This window comes from Equus quagga, chromosome 11 (assembly GCF_021613505.1).
Source record: "Equus quagga isolate Etosha38 chromosome 11, UCLA_HA_Equagga_1.0, whole genome shotgun sequence".
In the NCBI taxonomy this organism is placed as follows: domain Eukaryota; kingdom Metazoa; phylum Chordata; class Mammalia; order Perissodactyla; family Equidae; genus Equus; species Equus quagga.
Window position 1 is genome coordinate 116414935 of NC_060277.1, and position 10802 is coordinate 116425736.

A 10802-nucleotide genomic window follows, 5' to 3' on the forward strand; every position below is an offset into this window, starting at 1 on the left:
CCCCTAAAGTTGTGTGTAAAGTGCTGCATTATGTGTCTCTGTGCATCGCTTTCATCAGAATCTCAAACTTGGGGGCGTGACTCCGAGGAGGTGGAGACTGCAGGGTGGTGTGGTTTCCTCACCGATTTGTAGGGGGTTGTGCTCTTTCCCTCCCTTTGTGTCTCTGTCTCTTTGTCTGTCTCTCTCTCTGTCTCCTGCTGTCTCTCTCTCTCCCTCTGTCTGTCTCTCCCTCTGTGATCTCGCATTTTTTCCTCTTTGCCGACCAGCTACATTGTAACTTGCTGCCTCAAAGTCCCTGCGGGAGCCGCCTGCTTCCAGGTGTGGTTCCAGCACTGTAGGGACGCGCCCGCCCACACCTGGGCTCACCTGTCCTGAGTCACCCTCTCGACTCAGGCAGTGAGGACAGGGTCCTCCGTTGACATTCACCAGTCCAGGTGGTTCCCACCGGCCTCAGTAACACCCCCCATGGGGCCCACCTGCGGCTGCCTCCTCCGCCCAGCACCCCAGGACCCTCTTGCTCGTGGGCGGCCCATCGTGGGTCCTGCGTGTGCTGACGTGCTCCTGGGCCCTGTCCCCGTCACCCTCTCCTCTCCGTGACACGCCACAGGTCTGCAGACACCCACCTTCCCCAGCTCCTCTTCTGTGGCTGGGTTTCAGGACCTCACCTGTTGCCCCCAGGTGCCCCAGTCCTGCATTTCAGCCACACCCAGCCTCCACTCACCTGCACACATGACACAGACGTGGCAAGATAGGGTGGGGTCAGAAGGGCGCCCGGTGGCACAGGAGGACCCTGCTGGGACAGCCACACTGGGGCAGGTGCGAGCACAGCGGGGGATCTGGGCCTGGACTCACCTCTCTGGCACACGAGGGTCCCGCTTGCAAAGGGTGGTCCGTGCTGTGGTCTTGGCTGGGTTTGCCCCTGGGGTAGCCCCACATTGAGATGAGGATGCTGGGGCTCAGGGTGCATAACTCCCTTGAAAGCTCTAAGGGGAGGGCCAGTGGGGAGCCCAGCCTGGGACTTTCCCCCCCCGAGCACTATATCCGGCCCCACGAATGGCTGGGCTGCATTTCTCATCTTCTGAGGCTACCCCCAGCGGGCTCCAAGAGCTGCCGAGACTTTTCCAAGATAAGGCTCCTCCCAGCAGCTCCTCAGCCCTTCGTCCCCCTGATTTGGGGAAGGAGGGGGGAAGGCACCTCCCTGCCCTGAGAACCCCCCCATTGTCCGCTGGGTGAGGGTTGTCACTGCAGGGACTGCCCCCAGTGCTCAGGCCGAGGGCGGCTGCACCTTGACCCCACGCCCTCAGCACTTCTGAGGACAATGTGGATGTATCAGTGACACAGTTGGGGACCCCCAACCAGGGCCACTGTCCACCTGACCAGACGACACCTTCATGGATGAGGTGGGGCACGTCCTGGGGAGTGGGGGGTCCACACCCACTCGTCCGGTCAGAGCCTCTCACGAGAGTGAGGCTTCTCCTGATAAACTGCCTGCTCCGGAGACGCCCCCTTTGCATTGCCAGGGCCTGGCAGCCGTGGCCTGTGGTGTGGGTGTGGGTCTCCCCACGGGGTCGGGGGACATAGGGCTCCATGGGGTGAGCACACTGCCCTGACCCCACGCTCGTGGGCCCCCTGGCAGGTTTTCATCCCATGGCGATGCCCAGGAAGAGAAGAGATTGACATCAGATCACTGCCGGGGTCAGTATGCGAGGCCGGTGACCTGCTGCCCCCTCTTCTCAGACAGGAAGTCAGAGGACGTCGACTGGGCTAAGGTCTGCTCTGTTTGCCCCTGGCCATTTCTACTCACCAAAGCCAGGCTCTGAAGCATCCAGCCCCCCGGTTGTACATATGTGAGCGACTTTCTAATTGTCCCGAGGGGGTGGATCCCTCATGCTGTGAAGGAGGGCCTTTGTCTCCAAGCAGGCTGGGAAAAGTCTGATCCAGCTCTCAGGACACACGCAGCTGGTGTGGTCAGCACCAGGTAAGGTGGTGGCAGAGGTAGCCGGTCACTCACAGAGTGGGGGTGAGATGGAGGGAGCGAGTGGGAGGCAGAGACGGAGACACATGCACCTGTGCACATGTACACATGCCACTGCTGCACAAAGTGTCACACATGTAGTGCTCACAACGTACACACGTATGCATGCTTATGTGCACAGGCCACAGCATGTAAAATGCTCACACACATGCACATGCATGTACACACGTGCACTCACACTGACCCTGACCCTGGGCCTCCACTAGGACAGTCCGGGGAGGCTCCAGACCCGAGTCTCTGCAGGACGGCCTTGGCCCCGGCCGCATCCCCTGTACCAATGCTTCAGGAAGGAACAGGGCCCCATTCTTGCAGTAGGGGTGTGTGCACGCAGTTGTACATGTGTCCACATGTGTGTCCACGTGTATATCTGTGGGTGTGTGTGTAAGGCTGAGGAACACTGAGGTGGGAGGGGGTCCTGGCTCACCCACCGTCCTTCCCTGTGACCTTAGTCCCACTGGATCACGCCTGGTGTCCTCAGGAGCTCTGTGTCCTCATCCACAAGTGGACACAGTTGCATCAGCCCTCTGGTCCCTCCTGGCTCTGCCACTTGGGCTCTGGAAGGAGAGCTGGCTGCAGGGAGGGCCTGGCACCACATGGCCGCACGTCCAGCTGGGGCTGCAGGGCCAGGTTCCCAGCCCTGCTCCTGGGCTGTGCCCGCCTGGAGGACAGGGGCTGTGTCCTGCCTGCGAGGCCCCGGGAGAAGGCCGGTGGTCCCACGGGTGGGGGTGGGGAGCCCCTCGTTAGAGCTGCAGCTGACTCTGAGGCGTCCGTCTCACTAATTGATTAAACTGTTTAATTCAGGCCTGTGTGTGGGAACTGGCCTGGCCAGGCTGCCGGCATTCCCTTCTGCAGAGTAAAATTGGGGGCACTTCCTGCGTAGGCGGTGGCTCTGGGCCTCCTGCGAGGTGAGATCAGCCAGCCGGCCTGGGTGCCCGCCCCACCCCCAGGCTACCCCTTCTAGCAGCTGCCTCGTGGGCGCAACTGCTCAGGCTCCAGAGGAACTGTGAGACCCTGGAGGTGTGAACTGACATCCACTCAGCAAGCCCTGAGTGCGGGCCTACTGTGTGCAGATGGCAGTGGGGAGGGGCAGGGTGCTGGCGACGGTGGGGCTGCCCCTTTGTGTCCAGGTGGGAAGCAGCCCCGAGCGGTCCTGGAGAGCCCCCTTCCCCCAGGCACCTTCCCACAGGACAATGTCGGCCCTCTGTGGGGGCGGATCCGTCTCCCAGGGAGTCTTCCTGGGGAGGCCAGGCCGCAGCACTCCACGCAACATGTGGGGGCTAGCACCCAGTAGGCGCTCGGTCCTGCCCCTCCTGAGGGGCAACTCGTGCTGTGGTCGGTGCCACTGGGGTCAGCACCCGCTGGGGTCTGGCCTGTCCTTCCACACTCAGGCACAGTGAGCGTCCAACCGAGGGCTGGGAGGCAGGGCCAGGTCAGGTTCCAGGGTGGGGACACACGTAACAACGTGGGCTTTGACGGGGCTTGAGGCGAAACCCAGGCTGCTCAGGGGCTACACTGCACGAGTAGCCACGTGGGGCGGGGGGCCAGTGTCAACGCTGGCCATGGTGCGCTGCCCGGAGTGCAGGGTCTCCTAGAAACAGCTGCTTTTTGGTGCACGGCTGTGCGGTGGGGTCGCCGTGGCTGGGAATTTGGAATCTCATCTTCGGAAGGCGTTTTCTTACCAAACTGCTTCCTTTCCTAGTCATCAATTTGATCAGGGGCAAGGAGAAAAAATGCTAAAAGACCCAAAAAACTCCTGAGGGCTCCCTGTGGGGCTGGGAAGGGGAAGGCAGGGAAATAGGATCTTGGTGCCAAAGGCAGGTGGCTGTCTGTGCGTCTGTGTGCCTGTGTGTGCTCCGTGTCGTCTCTCACACCTGAACCACAGGGGCCTCCAGCCTCCTGGCCGACCCCTGGAGTGGTGGAGGTGGGGAGACCCCACGGCCCCATCGCAGTCCTCAGTGGTCCTACGGAGTGAGGGCAGGAGGAAGGCTCTGCCGGCCACATGCCCCTACCGCCCTGGCTGGGAGCACAGGGCCCTCGCTGGCTCCAGCCCAGGAAGAATGGACACTGCTCCTCTCCCCTCAGCCTCGCGGAGCTGGACCCAAGTGTCTAAGCAGGAGCCCTGAGCGCAGACGGCTCTGAGCACCAAGGGCACGCTCTGGATCGCGGGACACCTGCAGGCTGAAAGGTCACGGCGACAATGACCGGGGTCCACGGGGCACTGTGGGAGGAAGACTGATGAGGTTGGGGGCCCCCATGCTCGTGGGCCCGTGAGACGAACGACGTGGAGCAGGAGGTCCAGACGCTGGCGGGCGGCACCCACCCACCTCTCTCCAACTGTATCATTTGCATTTCTGCCCTGTCCACCTCAGCGTCCTCGGTCCTGAGCATGGAATCGTCGCAAGGCTGTGCTTTCTGCCAAGGCCACTCGTGAAGTGCCTCCAGGGCTCCGTGTCCGCATGGCTCCACCTTGTCTGCGGAGTTGCCACACTTCCTGGATGGCCCCTTCTCGTGCTTTCAGCCCGACAGCTGCTCGGCGGAAACCTGCCCGGCTCTGCGTCCTCATTCCGGGGCTGCACTCGCCCACCTCCCGCCTTCTGCAGGGGCAGCTGGGACCCGGGACTGACCCTGCAGGAGGGCGGAGGGCAGGGAGGGGCCCAGGTCCGGCCACAGTGCCCCCTCACCCAGGACACTTGACTTCTCCAGCTCTCCCTGGGTCTTGTCTGGACCCCCAATGTGGTGGTCCTCAGCCCCACGTCTGCTTGCTTGGCTTGGCTGCTGGGCAGGGGGTCCCGGGGATGCTGGTGCTGGGGTGTGCAATGCCTTGGGGGGGGCGTCTCCTGGGAGGACCCTTGAGGATTGCCTTCTTCCAGAACCTGTCAGAGGTGACCTGCGGCTGACAAAGACCTTCCCTGTGGGCTGGTCTAGACAGACCAAGGCTTGTCTGGAGCAGGTGTTGTGCCTACAGTGAGCGGAGCTCGGGAAGAGGGGCGGCTGGGAGGGTCCTTGGAGCCAGGAAAGGGATGAGGCCCAGCTGGGGTCGCACGGGCTTCCTCGTGGGACTGCGGCCCCTCTCTTGGGGCCCGCGCCGCTCTTTCCCTGCCTCCTCACTGCTTGCCCCACGGGTCCAGCCGTTTCCCACCGGAGCCAGGCTGTGTGACCGTGGGGAGGCCCAGGTTGAGGGGTGGGGCTGTGGTGGTGCAGACTCGGGGGTCTAGGCCTCCATGTTCCTCCATGCTCGAGTAGGATGGTGGTAATACCGGCTGCAGCTCATGGGCTCATTTCTGGCAGCAGAGGCGAGGGCAAATGTGGAGGCCACACAGATGCCCCAGCCTTGCGACAGCACCCAGGGGGCCCTGCCGACCAGTCTCACCTGCTCCTCCCTGGGTTCCCCTGGCTGGCCTGGCATGCAGGGGTTTGAGCAGCGCCCCTTGGCACAGACAGTCCCAGGCCCTTGGGAACCGCCTATGGTTTAAACTTTCGTTAGTCACTGGTGCCTTCATGTAGAAAACAGAGAATTGAGACCAAACCCACGTGGGAGGGGTGGGGGGCAGGGTGGCTGGTCCCTGGTGGGCGTCCTGTCCTGCTCAGGGCATGCCCTGCAGGCACCATTGCCCCCGAATAAGGAACTGGGGTGAGGAGACGCCCGTGCATGGGCTACCTGGCAGGGACGCTGTTTTCTGCCCCAAAGTTCTGTGCGTCCTCGTCTCTCCTGCTGGTGTGGCCTCAGGGGAAGTCATTTTGGTTGGGTTTCTGCTAAGGTTTTCCCACGCGATTAGTGGCTCTGGTCCAGCCTCCGCTCCCTGGCCAGCTCGGGTGCTCCGAACAGTGGACACTCACTCTGTCAGGGCAGCTGGAGCCAGAGAGAAGGGAACTTCTAGGGCTGGACAAGTGGCCAGTGGTCTGCAGCAGCCCGAGTTGACCGCTGTGTGATGTGGACCCTGCCCATGATGCTGGGGGGTGGACGAGACAGATCCGGAGAGGTCCAAGCAGGACGATCCCCGAGGGGCCAGGCCCAGCATTGACTGGAGGAGAGCCAGGAGTGTGGCTCTGGGCCTGATGTCATGGATGTGCGTGCGAGCAGCAGGGTCCACGAGGCCTGTAGGGCAGCATGCGTGCTGATGGAGGTCCTGGGGGGTCTCACCCTGGTGGCTCCCTGGGGGGGTGATGAAATCCCCCGTCCCGAGAGCCACGTCGGTCTGTCATCCCTCTTGTGCAGATGCGTTCCTGACGCACGGCGCCCGGCTTCAGTGCAGTGCGGCATGTGGGGTACTAGCCCATCTGGGGATCTCTCATGGGCCTGGGGGCCATGTCCAGATTGGCTGCCTGGGGAAGGGTGAGGAGTCTTTTCGGGGCCATACCCTCCAGGGTCTCCTTCACCCACTACAGCCTCGCCAGAAGGAGCCCGTGCGCAGCAGAGCGGCCCCATGCCTGAGGGAGCTGCGGTGTCTCGGGGCTGGGGTCCGAGAGGGGGGCTCTGCCTGCGGCGCTGTGCACAGCCCGGGATGCTCTGTTGCGTCTGTGCCTCACTGTCCACACTCTCAGTGGGTGGAAGCTGGGGTCAGCACTGTCCACTCGAGCCCCAGGCAGTCCATCTGTCCACCCCAGTCTCTCCCAGAAGTTCTGGTTTCTAGGCTCTGGGGCTTGCCCTCCTGGCCCAGCACCCGCCCACTCTCCAGCGAGGACCACGCCTCCCTTCAGCCCTCCTCAGGGCAGTTGCCCCTCTGCCCACGTGAAGGAGTCGCCCTCGGCCCCCACCCCTGCAGGCACGTGGAGGGGACGGCTGTCCCTCGCCGACTCCCTGCCCCTGCACCAAACACCCACCGACACTAGCATTTGATGCGAATCAAATGAAAAAGGCGGGATGAACACGGACCGCATGCAGCCATGAGCTTGTACAATTCCACAACGTGAGGGGCAGAGTCGGCTGAGCCCACGGCCACCCCACCGACTCCCAGGTGGAAGCATTTTCTTCTGATCCCGGATCCCATGAGCGGCGTTTCTGCCTCCACCGCGAGGAAGGGGCGGCTGACGTTTCCCGATGAGGTGGTGGACGGTTCTGGCGAGGGGTGAGCAAGCCGGTTCAGCCGTCAGATGCGCTGCGTCTTGTCGTGTGTGAACGTGCCTCGCCCTTTGGGAGGGTCTGGGGTGGAGAGCAGGTGGTGAAGCCCACCGTCCTTCTTACTCCTTGGCAGCTGGACGCTGGCAACTGCCCTCCTCCTGTGGAGGGACCCCCGAGTGTGCTGGCTGCAGATCATGGGGGTGTCCCTGCTCCAGGAGGGGCAGATCCTGAGGGTCCTGGCATGGGTGGGGGCCCACGAGACGGGGATGGCCCCCAAGATGCCCCAGGCCCGCTGGTCAGCAGGGAAATGTGGTCGCCTCTGCGTCCCTCATATGAGCCTGAGGCCCAGCCTGAGGCACCGTGGGGACCAGGCGCACTGGGTGGGTCAGGAGTGTGAACGCTGGCTTCACAGCAGAGGGCGGAGCCCCACAGCCACCGGAACGTGAGCAACTGAAGGGTGAGTCCTCCTCCTGGAAAGTCTGTGGCTCGGAGCTGGCGGGGGCTGGCAGCCGTGTCCTCCCTCCCCAGAGCTTGCCGCTCCCAGGCTCCTGCACCTTCTCCTGGTCTGTTTCATGGACCCTAAGTCTGTTATTAGTGGGCCTGGGGCTGGAGGCCCCTCTCACTGCCTGTCGCCCTCAGACGGCAGTCAAGCGCCCTGACCCGTCCCTGAGCAGCGAGGCCCCCGTCTGAGCCAGCGACTGTGTGTGGATGGAAACGGCTTCGCATACGTGGTTCCAAGGTGACACCAGGGCATGTGGTCATAGTCGCTCTGGCCAAGGGCCTTTGTGGGCCTTCAGGTTCCAAACAAGGGAAATCCCAGGAGTCGGATGTGAGAACTGAGTCCGTGGTAACTCACAACTGTCCCCCTCGGCCCTGGGACACCCCAGGCCTCTCCCATCAGGGACACCCTTTCCTGGAGAGCGGAACTGGCCTCAGAGAGCGGCCGTGAGGGCAGAGGGAGGGTTGTGAGCAACGCCACTGCGCCACTGCGCCCCTGCCCCTCTTCCCTCTCCGTCCCCCTGCACTGCAGGGACCTCAGAGGCTGAAGGGTGAGGTGGACTAACCGCTGAGCACGTCGCAGAGCGTCTCTGGGTGGTCAGCCGTGGCCAGGGAGCTCGTGGGCTTGGCACAAGACAAGGCCACACGTGAAAACACACCAGGATGTCTCCCCCACCCCACCCCGCCCAGGCCCTGGCTGGTCAGTGCCCACCCCGCCAGGCACAGTGAGTGACTGAAGCTGACAATTCATATCTCTCACCAGGACTGAGCGTTGGTGGGCATGGCGGGCTGCACAACTGCTTGCGCCAGACCAGTCCTAAGTGAGGAGTGTGTGGACATGGGACCCTTGGCCTGTGGGATGTGCCCCTTCTGGCCCAGGTGGAGAGCCCTGGGATTATCCGCTTCTGGTCACATCAGGATGACAGTCTTTGGAGCAGTTTTAAAATCCAGAAGTACTGGATCTAAAAGGCCTTATGAAGAAAATGAGAAGAAAATTGGAGTAATTGAAACAGACTTTCAGGATCCTTTGTGGAAACAGGTGCTGGACCGTGGCTGCTATGGGGGTCTCGGTGGGGAGGTGGTGCCGTCCGACCCTGGTCTCGTGGGCCTGTGCTGTCGGGACGTGGGTGGGAACGGGGCCCGTGTGTTACAAGAGAGATTTGGTCATTGCCCTGTCGAGGCCCTGAGTGGAGTGGCGTCAGCACTCCAGGGGGTCCCTGAGCCCAGGGGAGGAAGATGAAGATGGGTGTGCGAGGGACGCAGGGTGTGGGGAACCTGTGTGCAGCGACTCTCTGGGGGAACCTGGAAGAGACTGCAGCCAGGTGTGTGAGGCCCCTGGGTGGAGGGACCTCAAGAAGTGGCTAGACACCCCACACTCCATGTGCCTGTGCTGGTCAGGCTGGTCCAGGCCAGGGGTCCATGGTGGACAGACAGTGGGTGCTCCCCCCCAAGGCATGGGCTCATCATCCACGGATGCCTGGGAGCTCTGGGCAGCTCAGAGACCAAAGGCAGCACCCCTAGATTTCAAAACAACTCTGAGAGGCCAATGTCACCCCAGAAAATGTGGCACAGGACATGGTGAAGGGGCTGCCACTGTGATTTTGCCAGACTCAGGACTGAGAGGCAAGGACTCCTTGAGTCCTCAGGCTGGGGACACCCTGAACCGAATCAGGTCCGCAGCTAGCCCAGGGGTCTGGGGATGCGGTGGGAGGGTCCACACAGGACAAGCAGGTGGAAGACACTTCTGCTGGGAGTAGGGTCCCCTCTATCTCCATCTCCCCTAATGGGGGCACCTGGGCTGGTGTGAGGGGCTGTCTGGGAAGCAGAGCTCTTGTCAGATGCTTCCTCACCCCACTCATCCAGCTCAGCCTGGGGCCTCCTCCTGGGACTCCTCCTGGGACACCTCCAGGGCCTCCGCCCAGGCCTCCTCCAGGGCCTCCTCCAGGGATACCTCCTGGAATTCCTCCTGGGACACCTCCTGGGCCTCTTCCAGGGACACCTCCTGGGCTTCCTCTTGGGACTCCTCCTGGGACTCCTTCAGGGCCTCCTCATGGGACACCTCCTGGGACTCCTCCTGGGATTGCTCCTTGGGCTCCTCCTGGGGGCAGGATCCAGAAGACTCCAGGCAGAGTGGCCGGTGATAAAGGACGCCCCGTCATGGAGGAGGGGAGGCCTGGGGAGCGCAGGATGAAATTTCTCACCTGGCCTGGTTTTCCTCCTTTGCCGTCACCTGTTGCCCCTCCAGGGAGCCCGTGGAGAATGACGGATGTTCCAGGTGGGCTCAGCTGTGCAGGAGGAGCCCGCAGATGGATGGTGAGAGGTGAGCGGGGGTAGTCTCGGGCGCTAAGAGAGACAGTGGGATGGCGGGCCGCCCCAGCAGAGGTGGGGGACGGCCAAGCCTGGAGACATGCCTGGGCGGGGCTGAGAGGAGCAGAGAAGGATTTGCTAAGGAGGGGAGACACGGGGATGCTGAGGATTTTAGAAATGGCTTCATAATCTCAAACAACACAGGACAAACTTGCTGTGGAAAATGCGGAAAGGTCAGAAAGTAGAAAATAGAGAAAACAAGCTGTCACCGCATTGCCTGACTCGAGCTCTGGCAATAGGGGTCGGTGGCTCTGGCCTGAGGCTGTGTGGCCGCCCTCTTGCTTCCGGGAGGGCTCTGAGCAGGAACTCAGTGACGGAGCTGGTGACGTGGACGGAGGACTTGGCCAGCACAGGAGCTGGGGGAGGCAGGGGGTCAGAGGGCTGTGAGGCTCACAGTCGTGGCAGGCAGCCCCCTCTTCCTCCAACTGGACAGACCAGAACCATCAACTGCCGGAGCTGCCTTTGTCTAAACGGGATTTTGACTATGAGGACTGAACCTTAACGCCCAGCCTGCACTGGGGACCCACATTCTGTTAGCAGCGCAACCACCCGGTGGATATCGTTGTCCTCATTTATGAGGGAAGAAACCACAGCACAGAGAGGGTGAGCCACTAGCCCAAGGTCACACAGCTGAAGGAGTGACTCAGAATTCTCATCCAGCATTCGGAACAATTACCTGTACTGGGTGTACTGGGTGTGACGTCGCTCAGGAGCGACTCCTTAATAACCAAATTACACGTGCAGGCGAGAGGCCTCCCCTCTCCTGGCTCCTTCAGCAGCTCAGAAGATGGTCTGAGCCTGCCAGGAACCAGGGATGGGCTGTTCCAGTGGCTCCTGGGGGGA